This window comes from Podarcis bocagei, assembly GCF_964188305.1.
Source record: "Podarcis bocagei genome assembly, chromosome: 4".
Lineage (NCBI taxonomy): Eukaryota > Metazoa > Chordata > Lepidosauria > Squamata > Lacertidae > Podarcis > Podarcis bocagei.
In genome coordinates, this window is record NC_138128.1 from 38,502,982 (window position 1) to 38,519,326 (window position 16,345).

Consider the following 16,345-nt stretch of genomic DNA (forward strand, 5'->3'; position numbering starts at 1 on the left):
CTTCCCTCCTCCATAGTTGCTTTGAAGGAGGAAAGTGGGAGAGGAGCTGCTTACACGAGTGTAAGCTGCTCCCCTCCCACTTTGCTGCTTCAAAGGGAGCCCGGGAGGAGGGAATCTGCTGCAGCCTCGAGCAGCGAAGAGGATCCATGGGTCCCCTCTTTCCCTCCTCCGTAGTTGCTTTGAAGGAGGAAAGTGGGAGAGGAGCTGCTTACACGAGTGTAAACTGCCCCCCTCCCACATTGCTGCTTCAAAGCAATCACGGAGGAGGGAATCCGCTGAAGCCTCCAGCAGCGGGGGATCCATGGTCCCCTTCCTTCCCTCCTCCGTGGTTGCTTTGAAGGAGGAAAGTGGGAGAGGAGCTGCTTACGCGAGTGTAAACTGCCCCCCTCCCACATTGCTGCTTCAAAGGGAGCCCGGGAGGAGGGAATCTGCTGCAGCCTCGAGCAGCGAAGAGGATCCATGGGTCCCCTCTTTCCCTCCTCCGTGGTTGCTTTGAAGCAGGAAAGTGGGAGAGGAGCTGCTTACACGAGTGTAAGCTGCTCCCCTCCCACATTGCCGCTTCAAAGGGAGCCCGGGAGGAGGGAATCTGCTGCAGCTTCCCCCACCTCCCGCAGAAGCCGCACGCTCTTTAAAGGGGCTGCGCGGCTTCTCCTGGCTTTTCTGGGAGGTGGGGGGATTCCCCCACCTAGTAGAAAAGCCTGCAGGAGCTGCGCAGCCTTTAAAGAGGGTGCCGCTCTTGGGGTCTTTTCCCCCAGGAGGGAGAAGGGACTGCTGCAGCCAGTCAGTCCCTTCTCCCTCCTAGAGAAAAGCCCGCAAGAGCGCACGAAGCTTGCGTGCGGCTCTTGAGGGCTTTTCCCGCCTGCCTCCCCCCTGCATTCGCTCCATAGGACGCACACACATTTTCCCTTGCTTTTTAGGAGGGAAAAAGTGCGTCCTATGGTGCGAAAAATACGGTATAAGCTGCATGGACAATTGCAATTGACTTTTTTTGCTTCAGAGGGTGTAGAGCCTATGTGTGTGTGTGTATGTACATCTCACTCTGTTCCCTTTGCTCTAGAAGGTGTGACAGTGCTGTGTGGCTAAGCAGGTGAGTCTTTCTACAGTCTTTTTACAACCAAAGCACTATTAGAAGCACAGGAGCACAGGAAGCTGCCATATACTGAGACAGACTATTGGTCTATCTAGTTCACAGAATGGCAGTGACCCTCCAGGTTTTAGGCAGAGGACATTTCCAGCCCCACCTGGAAATGGTGGGAATTTAACCTGGGGCATTCTGCATACAGACTGCAGAGCAGGGAAATAATGTGAATCTGTGCCTATGTGCCTAATACTCTGCCTAGGGAGGCTTGTCTGGTACCTTCATTCCATAACTTTTAGGGGCCAGACAAAAATGTTTCTATGTAACCAGGCCTTGCTGCAAAACTGTTGCCAAACTTTGGAACAGATTTGGAGTGAATGTTGGGTTTTGGAGTGATAGCTAAGACCCTCCTTTTGAGTATCAACTACTCAGTCTGTGGGGTGCTGTAAAATGTGTGGTTTCCACTGCAAAACACAGCAAAACCATTGCCATTTTGGCACTGGTTTGAAGTGACTTGGACACTGTTGCTTTTTGGGGGTTTTGGTGCAGAACAACTGCAAAACATTCACACAGATTTGGAGAGGATCCAAATTGTTGGGGTTCATAGTTAATTATCTTGGCCGATTAAACAATCAATGGCCTTTTACATGTGTTTGTGGGAGAGCGGTTCTTTGTTTCTGTTGTTTGTATTTTGTGTTCTTATTTTGTATTTTTATGTTGTGAACCACCCTGCGATCTTTGGATGAAGGGTGGTATACAAATTTAATTAACAACAACAACAACAACAACAACAACAACTGATGATCAGTCATAGGCTCTCCCACAAAATAAATCAGTGCACACATGGTAACAATTCATCTTAGAAATGAAGAAAATCTCCAAGGAGATAATCCAAGGTGCTCCATTCTTTTTTTTAAAAGAAAGTTCAATTTTCTGCAGTGCAAAAAGAGAGAGATAAGAACCTTAGAAGAAACAACAGACCCAGGGAAGTGTAGTGGTTAGAGTGTTGGACTAAGATCCAGAAGACAAGGGTTCAAATCTCCACTCAGCCGTGAAGCTCACTGGGTAAAAGCCAGTCACTGTATCTCAGCTTTACCTACCTCACAGGGTTGTTGTGGGGATAAAATGTAGAAGGGGAGAGCCACCTTGAACTCCATGGAGGAAATGTAGGGTATAAATGTAATAATAAATACAAATGGGGAAGACAATGCATTTAAGAGGAAGCTTTTTAAATGTCCAGTGAAAATGGACAGCGGCTCTTAGACTGTCTTGCTAACAATACAGTGTTACCTTGGGTTACAGGCGCTTCGGGTTATGGACGCTTCAGGTTACAGACTCCGCAACCCAGAAATAGTACCTTGGGTTAAGAACTTTGCTTCAGGATGAGAACAGAAACTGCACAGCGGCAGCGTGAGGCCCCATTAGCTAAAGTGGTGCTTCAGGTTAAGAACAGTTTCAGGTTAAGAAAGGACCTCCGGAACGAATTAAGTTCTTAACCCGAGGTACCACTGTGTGGGAAAAGAAATCTATAGAGATCCCTGAGCACGATTCAAGTGAGGCAAAATGTCAGGGAGACCAAGGGCTTACAAAGTGCTAAGAGTCTGCACCGTAAGTGGAAACAATCTTGTAGTAGACATATAACAAGTAGGCGAGAATGATAAAATACCAGTAAATGATGGCTTGGGTTGTTTAATGGAGCTTCTGGTTTCTGTCAGACCAATTCTCAAGACTTTAGAACTGGAGGTGAAGAAAGGTCTCACACTAGGAAGCCATGCATTATCATCCAAAGCATCAAGAAGTGATTGTGGGACAAATCACAAGTCTGAGATCACCAATTCATTCATGTTATCTCCTGTGCCTTTTCTTGCCTTCTGAACTCAGCCTTCTGGCAAGAGTATTACTGTTAGCCACTTGGAGTAGGATTTTGTTACTTTAAAAACCTCTTCATGCTGATTCATTTCAGAAAAAACAATCAGCATTTCTGATTAGAGTTTGAGGTAGGTGGGGGGAATTCAAGAGTAGCTTTTGCTTATAAATGGAGGAACAATTTACTTCCAAATTGCTTGCAGCCTCAGCTGTTGCTGCCTTCTAGTCAGAACAATAAATAAAAGCTAGGTAAAAGGAATATGTTTTTAAGACTAACTACTAAATGGCTGGGACACGGGTGGCGCTGTGGGTAAGACCTCAGTGCCTAGGGCTTTCCGATCGCATGGTCGGCGGTTCGAATCCCCGCAGCGGGGTGAGCTCCCATCTTTCGGTCCCAGCTCCTGCCCACCTAGCAGTTCAAAAGCACCCCTAAGTGCAAGTAGATAAATAGGTACCGCTTTCTAGCAGGAAGGTAAACGGTGTTTCCGTGTGCTGCGCTGGTGCCGGTTCACCAGAGCAGCTTCGTCACGCTGGCCACGTGACCCGGAAGTGTCTCCGGACAGCGCTGGCCCCCGGCCTCTTAAGTGAGACGGGCGCACAACCCTAGAGTCGGACATGACTGGCCCGTATGGGCAGGGGTACCTTTACCTTTACTAAATGGCTGGCTTTAAATAATAGTAATGATACATAATAAAATTCAATCTTACTGTTGTCCTCTCTTACATAATACCACCTGAGTGAACAGAAACCTTCTTAAACACTCCTCAGATATGTACATCTATACACACATATGGTTCCCCCAGGTGCTCAAACTTGGTAGAAATATCTACCAAGTGAATCATCTAAAATATTTGGCAAGGAAAACATGAATCAGCAAACAACTGTGATCAACCTACAGATTTTTCTTGTTACTTTGAAAGCAATTGTCCCGCAAACCTTCCCCATGCTCCTTCCTAGTATGCCTGAAAGTGCAACCTAAGCACATACTTTGGATGACACATTTTGGCACATGCCAAAAGCACAGGCCTCTTGCTGCCACTGTGGCTCTTCTAGCAGTGTAACCAGAAGCATTTCTACATTTGAAGTAGAAACAGGCAGTTATCTGCCTCGACAGACAGAACCTGTCTATAGACAGTACCTACAGGGTTCATATGGCCCCTCCATGTGTTGAAAGAATGCATGGGGAGGTGGGTGCGCTGCCACCAATACACACAGAAGTCAGTCCTGCAGTCATCCCTGCATTCAGCTGGATTGTAAAGGGGCTCTGCTTACATGCTGATGTATTTACAGGACCGCCTCTCCTGGTATGCCCCGCAGAGGACCTTAAGGTCCATGAATAACCATAGTTTAGAGGTCCTGCACCCTAAGGAAGTCAGACTATCCTCCACCAGGGCCAGGGCCTTTTCAGTGATGGCTCTGACCTGGTGGAATGCTCTGTCCCATGAGACTAGGGCCCTTCAGGATTTAACCTCCTTCTGTCAGGCCTGTAAGACAGAGCTATTCTGCCTGGCCTTTAATTTGAATTCAGCCTGATCTTTTATTTCCCTTCTCTTCCCTCCCCCTCCCCTTTTATGAAGGTTACCCACTCTGAGACCCCACAGCTAATTCTCCCCTGGTCTCCTCGCTGGCCCAAGTAGGACCAATTCAGCTAGCCCTGGGGATTATCTAATGCTTATTGGATGGATTTCCCCTAAATTGATTTCTGAACTTTGAATTTTATTTTTATTCATGTTTTTATACTGTATTTTATGCTGCTTTTACAATTAAGTGTTTTAAATTTGTTGTTAGCCACCCTGAGCCCGGTTTTTGAACCGGGAAGGGTGGGGTATAAATAATAATAATAATAATAATAATAATAATAATAATAATAATAATAATAATAATAATGTGGGCCACATTAACCACGAACCCCAAACCTTGGGCTCCAAACGGGTGCCAAGATTTTGCAGGAGGGTTTTCTGCAGCATTTTGCAGTGAAAACGCCACATTTTTCAGTGCCCGACAAACTGAGCAATTGATACATCAAACACAGGGCTTGTATTTACCGTAATATTAACTATGAACCCCCAAATCTAGGATTCTCTCCAAACCAATATTAAGTACAAACCCCGAGTTTGATGTATCAGTTGCTCAGTTCATGGGGTGCTGCAAATCACTCAAAACCTTGGCACAGGTTTGGAGAGCACCCCAATTTTAGAGGTTGTAGTTCAGTTTCCTGCTGATGTGTATGAAGAGGGTCCTAGACTGGACCAAATTTCATGTTGCTGTTCTGGAGAACTGGCAGAACAAAAGAATGGATATATGGAGGGGGAGCACTCTAACCAGCATTGTCATACAATATAGTCTAACTTTGCATATATATTTGGGAGGGGTTGAATATTGATGTACAGGATGAAGAGTTAAGAAGTCTACTCTGTTTCAGAGGAGAAACGTAAGTAGCATAGCGCATTACAGACTACAAGGACAGAACATCATTTCTGATTACCTGTCAAAGGCTCCCTTGCACAAAAACAATGCACATGTCCACAAGATAATCTTCTCCCACTTTAGTGATCTGGAAATGTTCTTCTGTAGGATAAAAAAACCCCAGAGCTCTAAAATGCCCACTTCAGAGTGTCTCTTAACAGAAAGAAGTACCTTATTTCTTGCATACTTCTGGAAACAATATATACAGTGGAACTTTGGGTTACATACGCTTCAGGTTACATACGCTTCAGGTTACAGACTCCGCTAACCCAGAAATAGTACCTTGGGTTAAGAACTTTGCTTCAGGATGAGAACAGAAATCGTGCTCCGGCGGCACGGCAGCAGCAGGAGGCCCCATTAGCTAAAGTGGTGCTTCAGGTTAAGAACAGTTTCAGGTTAAGAATGGACCTCCGGAACGAATTAAGTTCTTAACCTGAGGTACCACTATACTGGAATTAACAGCATCTGAGCAAATACAGAAAATGTGTTTCCGAGATAACCCAAAGGCTTGAAGCCTAATGATTTGCTGATTCTGCATAACAAGTAAGTTGCTACTGGACTGCTGTCACCAGAGCTGTATGTAAGACCCCCCCCCCAAATGATCTGAGAACACCCAAACACATTACTTGGAAGCTAGCTCCATCCATTTGCATTATTCCTACTTCACCACGGTTTCAGGACCAAGGTTTGAATTTTGGAAAGCTGCCTCCTTGTTTCTGAATGCCTGAGGATTGGCAAAATCGCCATGTGGAGCACTCCCTAGGACAAACAAAAGCTCCTGTATGAATAGCTTACAGCCTAACAAAAGATGCCAAGAAACTGCTCAGATTACTTCTCAGGGCATTAAAAAAAAACAACAAAAAACCTCTGGGCACAGAGGAATGTAGCTGGCACTCGACCCTCCTGCTGTTTTCAAGGGCACTGACATCTGAATTTGAAATAAGCCTCTTCTTGTCTTTAAATTGTTTTCCCTGAGACACACATGGGCACAGAGCTGCCCAGACATATAGCTGCTGCCATCTGCAAGGACTCTGGAACAGCAGATGGCCAGAGGGATGACAGTGTGAGGCAGAGAGAAAGAAAGAAGGGGCAGGTGCAGGCAAAATTGCTAATTAGATATGGAACATTAAGTTTCCATTCAGCACCTTAAACAAAAAATAAAATAAAACTACCCACAGAGCTCAAATAAACTAAATTCTCTGGGAGAGATTGTAGCTCCCCAAGAAGAAAGGAGAGTTTTTTTCTTGGGCAGGGAATAATTTTTAAAACTGAGAAAAGAATTTTTTGGATATACTCTGCATTTTGAGCTGCAGACAAAGGATTCAGGTAGACAGAAGCTTATGAATAGGAAAGACTGGCCCCAAAACGTCTTGAAAGACAGCAGTCCTCAAAATACAAAGTCCAAAATTCATAGGAAGAACTAATTCTCATTCCAATTATCTCTTTTAAACATGTTCCATCCTCTCCCTGTCATTTTATTGCATATTCTAACTGTACATTTCTTTTTCTTTCTTTAAAAAAAATCATTTAGAAATTCAAAGGTTTACAAATTTAATACACATTACATACTTTCTATTTAATATTCGTTTACCATTTGACTTCCCCTCCACCCCTCCATGGTTTCCCCATATTCTCTAATATTGTTGCATATTATTACTCTGCCTTATTCTTTCTGCTTATTCTCAGATACATATTTTACTGCTGCTCTTCATTCAAATCCTACTTGCAATTTTGCATGTTTACAATAGCGCTTTAGATATTCTACAAATATCTTCCAATACTCCTTAAAAGCTTCCTGTTCTTGATCTCTAATTTTCATAGCTACATTTGCCAATTTGGCATATTCCGTCAATTTTAATTGCATCTCTTCTTTAGTAGGTACCACCTCCTCTCGCCATTTTTGCGCACATAGTACCTTTGCTGCCACTGTTGCATATAAAAATAAGTTAATCTGCCTTTTTGGAACATCTGCTCCAGTTATCCCTAAAATAAGTGCTTCTGGGGTGTGTGTTTTTCGGAAGAGTCACTTTAAATATTTCCTTTACCTCATTATAGACCAGGCATAGGCAACCTTCGGCCCTCCAGTTGTTTCGGACTACAATTCCCATCATCCCTGACCACTGGTCCTGTTAGCTAGGGATCATGGGAGTTGTAGGCCAAAACATCTAGAGGGCCTAAGGTTGCCTATGCCTGTTATAGACCATCACCCCAAAATCCTTAGCCACTCTACATGTCACCACATATGATAAAATGTACCTTCTACTTCTTTACATTTCTGATGCCTGACTCAGATTTATACATTTTTGCTCATTTGCTTTGTGTCAGATGCCATCTATGAATCATTTTCATAAAATTTTCTTTCAGAGGATAACAAGCTGGGAATTTCAGATTTGATTTCCACAATTTTCCCCACGACTCCATCTGGATATTATGTCCCACATCTCTAGCCCAGTGAATCAAAGCAGATTTAACCATTTCATCTTTGGTTTCCCATTCCAACAAAATCATATACATCCATGAGATTATCCCCCCCCCCCCATTTTCTGTTAGCTCCTTTTCAAACTGAGAGCTTTGGATAATAAAACCATGCTGCTTATCTTGTAATTCTGACTGCATGTTTCTGCCATTAACACAGAGAAAAACATGCTGAATTAACTATAGCAATATAGAGTCAGCAGTAGGATTCCTGCATCTTGATTGTGGGAAGCATCTCCCAAGGCAGAGAAATTTTACACACACACACACACACACACACACACACACACACACACACACACACACGTGTGTGTGTGTGTGTGTGTGTGTGTGTGTGTGTGTGTGTAACTGTGTGTAATCTAGTGAATTTTGAGTGGATGAAATGTAACTATGTAGCCTAATGTACAAAGCAGAGCTGGCTTGGGACGTTTTGCTGCTTGAGGTGAAACAGAAAATGGCTTACTGCCGCTAAAGCTGCCCCCATCAAAGTTGTCGTGGGAGAAAAAAGAAAGCTGGAGAGGAGTAGGCAGTGGCAACAGCGGAGGAGGAGGAGCAAGCAGTGGTGGTGGAAGAAGAAGAAGAGTTTGGATTTGATATCCCGCTTTATCACTACCTGAAGGAGTCTCAAAGCGGCTAACATTCTCCTTTCCCTTCCTCCCCCACAACAAACACTCTGTGAGGTGAGTGGGGCTGAGAGACTTCAGAGAATTGTGACTAGCCCAAGGTCACCAGCAGCTGCATGTGGAGGAGCAGAGACGCGAACCCGGTTCACCAGATTACAAGTCTACCGCTCTTAACCACTACATCACACTGGCATGCTCCTCAGATCTGTCACCTCTCTCATTGTCTCCCAATCTGCCACCTGAGGCAACTACCTCACAACAACACCTCCTCCCCCCCCCCAATTTATTAAATTTGTATATCGCCCTTCATCCAAATACCTCAGGGTGGTTTACAGCATAAAAAAATACAAATTAAAAACACAAAACACACAATAAAAGCAACAACATACCAAACCAATAAATGCCTCCCCTACCACGTATGGCTACCACCCTGATACAAAGCCATATCCATTGCTCCACTCGCTGCTTTCTCTCTGGCCCCACTCTCCAATGGAGTGTGGCTCTTGGTCTGAAGGAGGTTATCCCATGCCTGACATATAGGATTCCTATGAAAGAGTAAACTCTTGGTTTGACTTGTGAATTCTGGTCTTTGCCCTTTCCAAATGCTTCAGTGCCCTTAGGGGTGCCATCTGTATTAAACTGTAAAATTATGGCATAATGAACAACAGCAGCAGCAGGCAGGCAACTTGTGTCCCCTCCCTCGCCCCACTCCCAACACCCAGGCATGCAAAGGCTGAGAAAATTAGCTGTTTGAGGTCACAAGAGACCTTGAATACTATAGTTGCTGCTTCTCCCTCTGAATAAAAAGAATGTTTTGGGTTCTGAAAGCAGCCACCTGTGGGGGAATGAGAGTTTTCTAGCTTCTAGCCATGCCTTCTTCACCTCGGCAAGCCAGCCTTGCATTTTCTTTCTGAATGAGTGAGAGAGTTTCATAAATGCAGTTGTTCTATTCTTGGCGTACTATTTAATTCATGAACGCTCTTAACCATCTGTCACGTCGATCTCCTTCCTTTCACCTGCAGCCAGGCTAACATTCTTCTGTACCAGAATGAAAAGCTTACTAATTCAGCTTTTCTAAGCAAGCAAGCACACAACCCCATCATCCTAAAAAATGTCGTCATGGAAGCAAATTTATCCCAAGTAAGAAATTTCTTGGTTGGACAGTGTTCTCGAAGCTACCAACATGAGTTTGACCAAACTGCAGGAGGCAATGGAAGACAGGAGTGCCTGGCGTGCTCTGGTCCATGAGTCACGAAGAGTCGGACACGACTGAACGACTAAACAACAACAAGAAATTTCTCTTCTCAGTGTAGAATGCTGTGCTGGGCCCAGGGGTTAACCCAAGCAACGCGGTCCAGGTCCGGTCCTGAATCCAAGGATTCCACAAGGAGTCAGTCCAACAGGGCCAAGGCAGGAAACCAGGCTAGGTCAGGCACAGGGTAACAGGCAGGTTCCAGCAAGCAGCAATGTTGCTCCCACAACCTGGGGCGGGGTCCGACAGCCTTTTATCTCTGATGGGGTAACGGCCGGTCCTGATCCCCTGGTGACTCACCTCCCTGTCTCACCCGAAGGCAAGCACTCCTGCGGTTACTCAGGTCTCTCCTTCTCTCAGACCTCAGTCTCTGCAGCTCGGGAGATGTCAGTGGGTTACTAGACCCAAAGGCCGCCTCATCCTCGCCTGACTCAACTGGTAGTGGAGCAGCTGCACGTGATTGCCCAGAAGAGGGCCATGAGGTAATTCCCGCATCTGGAGCCAGGGCAGACTCAGGCCCCAGACTCCGCTCAGCTGGTGCTTGTTGCAGCGGAACCTGTGCAGACTGGGGTTCTTCAGAATCAGGCCCCAGACTCGGTTCAGCTGCTGCCTGAGGCAGAGAATCTGGTGTGTACAAAGACTCCTCCTGTTCCGAGTCCGAGCCCAAGTCCCAGGCCATCACAAATGCCTACCAAATACAAGCATCTTCACTGCAGGCTCAGCACCTGAACCGCTGTGCAGCTGTATAACGGGCATGCATAAATACCACTTTATATTGAAAACCTACATATCTGTATGCTTCCATTCAAAACACACCACAAAATCCATTATCTACAGCAGAAGTGGCTAACCCATAACCTGAAGGCTACATATAGCCCTCAGTATGTTTTTACTGCCCCCCCACCCTCCAAATTGGTAGAAATAAAGTAAAAGTATAAATAGTTTAAATATTTGTTTGATGAACCCATGGAATCCCCACTGTGCTCCTGATGCCAAAAGGTGTTTTTTGTTGTTGCCTCCTCTCAACTTCATCCATTAATTATTTTTTTTTGGTGTTTTTTTACTAATTGCTCTCATAGGTACCCCATTGTGATACCACAAGGTCCACTCACAATTTTTAAACTGACCTCTATCATGGCAAACATTTTTTGACCTCTTGGCGGCCATCTTCTTTTTGAGACTGCTACTCTTGACCTCCAAAATGTATCCTTTAAAAACTTTGTGTCAATGTGCCTCATGCCTGAGGACTGTTAGCTACCCCGGTCTATAGCGTGAATGTGTAGCAGGACAGGCTGTAGATTTTACACACACACTTTCTATCTATTCAGTTGGTTTCTGCTTTGTATTCCATGTCCTAGTGTTGAGTTTTGAATTCCTAGCACTTACACCTAGCTGTGGTGATATCAGAGCATGTTTTGCCCAGAGCTCCAACATGGCTTCCACATTGCAGGCTCAGTTCCATCATTTACTTCTTCTTTTTTAAAAAAATAATATTTATTAATAATTTCAAAATTACAGAAAAAAAAAGAAAAAAATTAAAAACACTACAATACATAGAAAAAAACAAGAAAAAAGACATAAAAACCAATGCAACAATACAGCAAAAAGATAAAAAAGAAGGAAAAAAAGACACAAATCCCATATTACATGTCTTTAACTTCCATTTGCTTGTTTCATTGACCTCCTCACACCTCCCTTTTTGTATTCTAGTTTGATTGATTATTTCAGCAAATTCTTTCCATCTTTCTCAATTTTTACTAAATAATTTATCTTGACAATTTAACCTATTAATTAACTCAACAAATCCTTTCCATCCTTTCCCCATATTCTGTTATTCAAATTACCTTAAGTTATTTAACCTTATCTTACCAAAAAATACTTTAGAGCTTAACGCTTAATACTCGATTATACATAACTCCTGATATCTTTTCTACTAGAGTCATATAGTTTCATTCCAACATTTTCCCTAATGTTCATTAATTTTAGGCTAATTCCCTAGGGGAAAAAAAATATTTATAAATTTTCTTCCAATCTTCATCCAACGTCTCATCTTCCTGGTCTCGGGTCGTGTCAGTCCTTACTGTCCATTCCATCTAGTCCATCAACCTGGTAATCTAATGTCCGAGGCCCTTAAGTCTCTTCCATGTCCCTTCTGCAGATCTTCTTCTTCTTGTTTATACTTGCACTTTTCCTTGTCTTTTGTTGGTCTCTTTCTTAGTTTCTTTCCTTTCTCATTGGGGAGTAGGTCTCTGGGGGATTCCAACCCAAAATTATCTTCGTCTCCCTTCATCCAACCAGCCCATACCCCAGAATCCCACTCCCCGCAATCATCAATGTAGTCCAAAAAATATTTTAAAACATATTTCGAGGTCTCTCCAAAGTTAAGAACCTCCTCAGCTCCAGACTCCCCCTGGCCGACTCCAACTTCAATCTTCAAAGACAGCGGCTTATACTCCTGTAGGGCCTCGGGTCTCTCCATTTGTATTATTTGAGGTGCAACTGCAACCTCCTCCATTATCTTCTGCACTTGCCCAATCAGTACAGGTTCCTGAGTTGGTCCCTGAATAGTTTCTGTATCAATATTCCCTGTTTGTCCACAGTTATTAACCACAACAGTCATCAAATCCATTTTCTCATTCATCAAATCCATCTTCTCATGCATCTGTTCCAGCAAGGCACTTATCTTGCATAAAGCAAGCACCAAAACTTCCTCCCAGCTCATATTTAGTCAAGGTCAAAAAGGACTGGTCCCTCGATCTTAATCTGACAGCTGTAGAGTCCTCAAGTAGACGCAGCAACAATTTAGCAAGCTCCCTCTAGAGGAGACAATTTCTATTTGTATCCATTTTTTTTAAGGCAAGTCCAACAAAGGAAAATTCATTTAATTTTTCAGATATTTTGTTTCTTTAGAATGCAGAAGGCAACATTGGAATCAATTTATTTCTCTTCTTTAGCTATCTATCAAAGTATTCCATTCACAGTCAATGAACCTCTCCAAGAATTTCTGTCTCTGACACCCCGTTCCCAGGTTAGAGACGGTGGAAACTTATCTTTCTTCACTCTCTCCTGCAGGCGTTAAATAAAGTCCCCCCCCTTTTCTCCTGCTTCCAAGGGGGTTTCAATAATTATAAATGAAGGAAATTTAAACTTTTTAAATGACTTTCCAGACTTTAGCTTACAAGGTTTTTGCTTCAGTCTATGTACAAAAAGCGGAAGGCGGACTTCCTGTTTTGAACCTTCCCGCTTCGGTGCCAAATTAAGATATTTCTTGATCCAATTTTCCGTTTCTACTCACGGGTACTTGTTTTAAATCCAATTGTCCACAGGAAAAAGTCAGCGCTCTCCGGCAATGGCTGTGCGGCTTCACTCCGTGAAAGTAGCAATCAGTTCGCAGCACCGCGCCACTCACCCCACTTCACTCCGGAGCCCCAAAATGGGGTTTCCGGTGTGTAGGGGGAGCGCTCCTGGTGCCCTGCCGAACCCCACATTCACAGGCTTCCTCCACCTGGGATTTCTAGCGGGTCCCCACCTTCGCCGCGGCGGGAAGACCCAGTTTCCATGGAGCCAGTTCCTCCGGTCGGAGGAACTCCGCCATTCGCCGATGGCGCTAACCCGGAAGTCCCCAGTCCCATCATTTACTTCTTTGCCTTCAAAGCAGAACCATCTGATTGTCTGACCATCTGCCTGGCTAGAAGAAGAAGAATAGTGGTGTGTGTGTGTGTGTGTGTGTGTGTGTGTGTGGAGACTGGAATCCATGAGAAAATGTTTAATTAAAGCTGGTCCTAAGCTTCAATAATGTTAAAAGGAAGTAGAAGCAGTTGCTGCCCTTTATGGTTTTTTTTTTTTTTTTAAAAATGATTTCTCCCACAGTTTTTAAAGTAACCAGATGTCAAACCATTTAAGGGATCAATTAGGACAGAAACCAAAGTGGATTGCAAAGCTTGGCTCTTATGAGCATCTTCTGTGACACACAGTATAACTATTTGAACTAGTTTTCCCTGTCATCTTCGTATCAGCATTACTCTGGCTAGACAAAAGGACAGAGATGAGATGAGTAGGTTAGCAAAACATTCAAGAACTGAATTCACCCTAATTTCTGAACCTTGTTTTCTTTTCACAGGTCTTCACCCAAAAAGTTTATCCTCCCCACATCCGAAGGCTTGTTTATTACATGAAATCATCACTTTGTGAAAAGTATCGGGTAAGCAAAAAGGAGACATTCAAAATTTGTAGTCCTGTTGGACAGCTTAAATAACTTCTTTGGTGGAAAGAATGTTCTGCTCCTGCTATGAAATGAACGTCTTTAGTGGTTTAGCAACAATTTGGCTAGTAAACGTATCCAAAATATCAATACGATATTAACCTGTGTAAAAAAATACCACAAGCCAGTGAGATCACAAGGGGCTTTCAGAAGGAATTTTTATAGCAGACTCATGCCGTGATTTAACTTTTTTCCTAGAAGCTTTGGCATGTCCTAGAAAACAGTCAAAAGCAGAAAAATATAAGAACTCTGATGACTGCATCTGGAGGAAATTTACATTCTGGTTCAGAGCTTACTTAAGCCAAAGCATTTGGATTTAAGCTGATGCACAGTCTAAGTCTATATCTGTTTACTCAGAATAGACATGGTTAGGATAGTGCTGTATGCACCACTTTGCTCAGGAAAATGTGGTAAGCACAAGTCTAAGCTTCAGTCTCAACATTTTGATTTATAACTCTGGTTAAGTCTGTGTAGAGACTGATAAAAGTAGTGCAAAATAAATCACAGGAAAATGCAGGAACAGTAACACTGGCAATTTGTTGTTGTTTAGTCCTTTAGTCGTGTCCGACTCTTCGTGACCCCATGGACCAGAGCACGCCAGGCACTCCTGTCTTCCACTGCCTCCCGCAGTTTGGTCAAACTCATGCTGGTAGCTTCGAGAACACTGTCCAACCATCTTGTCCTCTTTCGTCCCCTTCTCCTTGTGCCCTCCAGGAGCATCATAACAGGCCAAATGAATCAGGTTTGACGTATATTCAGCATCTCCTCTGAATCAGGTTCTGTAGTTTCTCTGACACTTGATTGCAGCCTTTACCCAGAACTCACAAAAGCAGATGTTTCTCTGAAGGTTTGTGTGAGAGAAGACAAAACATGGAAGGGCTTTCCTTTTTGTTCACGTATTTCTTGCAGCTTATTTTATCAGTGACCACAGTAAATAGCATCATGTTAGAAGGCTGATAATTCAAGGGCAGTGAGAAGATGGACAGTGCCTGCAACATTCCTTTGAAGTGCGTGCATCAAGTCTCACAAAGAGGGGAAAAGAAAAGAAATTACACTCGTCTATTTGACTCCTTTTGTGTCTGCAAATGATGCATACGTACATGCGTAATTTTATTTGCATGCCACATTCTCATAGTTCAGATCATGCTCAAAGAGGCTAACATGAAAAAACACATAATTACAACGTAACAAAAGAAATATTTTACAAAAAATAAAACATAAAAAGATATACAACCAAAATGAACAATTTCTACATCAATAGAAAGCTGAGTCAATCAGGAACCCATACTCCCAGGCCATGTGGGAAAAGGCTTGTAGGTCTTCCAGGACTCACAGCCAAGATGGTCTCTGTCTCAAGATGATAGGCTAGGTGATTTAACTGTCCAGTATTCTATCTGGGAGTGCAAAGTAAGATGGAGTGGAAGAGGACTCCTTGCATTGTGGTTCTGCTGGTTTTTGCAGTTTTGTTAAATATTCCACTGGTGGAACTTGAATAATCTCCCTAGGGAAGACAAGTCCATAGCCAAATGTCTTACTGCCAGGATGCTGCCTTTGCTTGTCATCATCTGGAAGCATTTGCACTCTATTCATAGCTGTAATGACACAAATCTAGCTCCCACCATAACAGCCTAAGGGCTAGTGAGCTATCCCCTATCCCACTAACTCTTGTCTGGAAAGCATTTGTAGACTCATAGACGGAAGAACTAGTACAACTAATAGCAAAAATTCTTTCTGACCATTCCTCCAAGGAGGTCAAGGAAGGATACCTGAGTTAATATCATTTTATCCTCATGACAACCCTGTGAGGCATGCTAGGCTAAAAGCTTCAAAGCTCAGTCAAGCCAGGATTTTGAATCCTGGTCTTTCTCATCCAAACTGAACCTTCTATCCAGAACAACAAACTTCCGGCTTTGTTTTCTTTCTAACATCTACGCTGCACCATTTCTTCAAGTACAACTGAATTGCATCTGCATTATATGTGACTATCAGTGAAGACTCTGGTAACTACTATTACTGTAATCACATCTTGCAGGAGCCTTAGATTAGGGTCAGTTTTGGATTAGGGGAAACATCACATGGATCCAAGCAGACATTGTTCTTTTTTAAAAAAAAATATTTATTTGATTTGATTAGACATTCATACAAACATTACTACACATACACGTACACTTACAACCATAATAACATAATGACAACAAAAAATAACAAGGAAAAAGAAAAGAAAAAAGGATTAAAAAAACCGAAAGAGAAAAGTTAAGGTAAGAAAGAAGTACATAAAATAGGTGGGTGATAATACAACTTTGTGACTTCCCTCCACCAGTGCT

The 16,345-nt window shown here is 43.3% G+C and overlaps 1 long non-coding RNA gene across 1 annotated transcript in view; it reads left to right on the plus strand.

Annotated features, from left to right (window-relative positions):
* LOC308586337 overlaps positions 1 to 14,728 on the plus strand; it is a 34,463-nt gene extending 19,735 nt beyond the window's left edge. The window contains exons 2-3 of the long non-coding RNA XR_014007826.1: positions 13,881 to 13,961; positions 14,580 to 14,728. This is a non-coding gene — a long non-coding RNA (uncharacterized lncRNA). The remainder of the gene's footprint in view (positions 1 to 13,880; positions 13,962 to 14,579) is intronic.
* The last annotated feature ends 1,617 nt before the right edge of the window (positions 14,729 to 16,345 follow it).